We start from the raw sequence: 2453 nt of genomic DNA on the forward strand, positions 1-2453 counted from the left end.
ACAAAAGAACGATTTGCACCCGAATCAAATAAAATTTTGGCACATACTGAATTAACAAGGAATGTACCTGTTACCACTTCAGGGTGCTCTTTCGCCTCACCTCTTGTCATCTGAAAGGCTCTTCTTCTTGCAGACTCCCCACGTCTTATTTCTCCTCTACCACTTGTATTAACACGATTATCTATTTGTCCACGACCTGTTGGCACATAACGAGATCCTCGGCCTGCAGAATATCCAGAACCCCGGTTTCCAACAAAACCAGACCCTTGACCTTTAGCTTGCGGACAATCGGCATTCACATGTTGAGATGAATTACAAGCAAAACACCTCCGTGTCATCCGACAATCTCGAGCTATATGTCCTGGTTCCTGACATTTAAAACATACTCGAGATTCTGTATTGCAATTTCCCTGATGTATTTTATGACATCGAACACACGCTTTATCCGCAACCCTTGAAATTGGTAGATTCAAATTTTCCATAAACCTCGGTCTACGAAAATTAGTTACTGTAGTTTCCCCTTTTCTTTTCTCTCCAACCCTTTCTTGTTGTTGTCGGTTAATATCTTGTTCCAGTATTTCAGCAGCATCAACTGCCGCCTGAAATGTTGTTGGATTCCTGGATATCACATACTTCCGAAGATTCGATTCCAATCCCCAGATATACTTTCACACTTTACTGTTTTCAGATATAATATAGGCTTCAGCAAACCTAGATTGTTCCATGAAAACTTCTGTATACTGGCGGACTGACATGTTTCCTTGTTCAAGACGAAGGAAATCATCGTCCAACTTTCTTACTGCAGCTTCAGGATAATACTGCATTTTAAACTTAACCACAAATTCTTCCCACAGCATAGTTTTCAGAATATTCGGATCTGAACTTGACAGAACTTCCCACCAGTATAAAGCACTTGATCTCAAACGAGATACAACAAACATAACTTTATCCTGTTCTGCACTTTTACTGATTTGTAAACTCAACTCTATCTCCTTAAGCCAACACATAGCTTTAACAGGATCACGCTTACTAGAAAACTTGGGAGGTTTACAAGCAAGAAACATTTTAATATCTCCTCCCTTTTGTACTAAGGACGAAGTAAGGGGTACAGATATACCAGTTACCGGTGTACTAGCTCCAGCTTCCTCCTGATCGGAATTTCTTACCACATCTGGATTATTTTGGGTGGTACACCCCAACAAATTTACCAAACTTTCCTGAAATTTTCCCAGCTCTGCTGCCAACAAATCTTGAGTAATAAACTCGGGATTAGGAACATTATGTCCACCCCTTGCCCTTCCTTTTCCATAACCAAACATTGAACTTTCTTGAGCCGATTGTTCCTGTTCTTGTCTAGTACCTCTACCTCTTCCTCGACCCCTGCTACGACTTCGTGTTTCTATCGTCATCATATTTTTTGGGTCCTCTCCTTGTATTACACTTCTTCTTCCCCGACCTCTTCCATAACCAGTAGAGGTTCTTTCTGATTGATTAGGATTATCTGCCATTTCACAGTATATGACTTTTTCTGTCACATTTAAACACACATGATTATTCTCATAATCACCATATAATTACACATTTATCCTCATGTCTACTCATAACTTAGATTATATCAGTCATATATAATCTATTTTTCTCATAATAGTTTCAGCTATAACATATTCTCATGTTCATAGACCTAGTGAAACCTATTATCAGAACTTTCCACACCTCTAGTTTAAGTCTAAGTATTTCGCAAATACCCAGATCCCTTAAACTAAGGCTCTGATACCAACTGTAACAACCCATATAGTCCATGTACAGATAATTCACATCATCATACTCATAATATTAAAAATAGTATTGTTACAAAACATGGACTAATAAAATCTTTCTTTAATACATATATGAGTAAATAAAATGCCATCAACACTAAACTTTTCCCTTTCTTTTATCCTGTGAGGTATGATGATCTGCAAAACCGGTTAGTCCAACAACAGAGCGTTAGACCAAAAAGGTCTAATGAGTGTATAAATCTCAAACAAACAACATACATTCTAAACAATCAGTTCATAATCAAACCTGTTCTGATACATAAACATAATTATGTCTCTCGCGGTTACACCGCCATTACATCTCTCTCGTGGTTACACCGCCATTTCATCTCTCTCGCGGTTACACCGCCATTTCATCTCTCTTGCGGTTACACCGCCATTACATCTCTCTCGCGGTTACACCGCCATTACATCTCAAAAACACTTCAAAATTATTTCAACACAATAACCAGATTTGAAATTCGGTCAACTTTGTCCGGATATGAAGTCCGGACAAACACTTAGAATGTATTTCGACATTCAGGACCAGAGCCCCTCTGGCCTCTCTTCCAGAGCTTCTGGTTTCACGACCAGAGCCTCTGGTTTAACTAACCAGACTTAGGATATATTTCAACATACTCGACCAGAGCCCCTCTG

The sequence above is a fragment of the Cynara cardunculus genome, assembly GCF_001531365.2.
Source record: "Cynara cardunculus var. scolymus isolate 2C chromosome LG 17, CcrdV1, whole genome shotgun sequence".
NCBI classification, from domain to species: domain Eukaryota; kingdom Viridiplantae; phylum Streptophyta; class Magnoliopsida; order Asterales; family Asteraceae; genus Cynara; species Cynara cardunculus.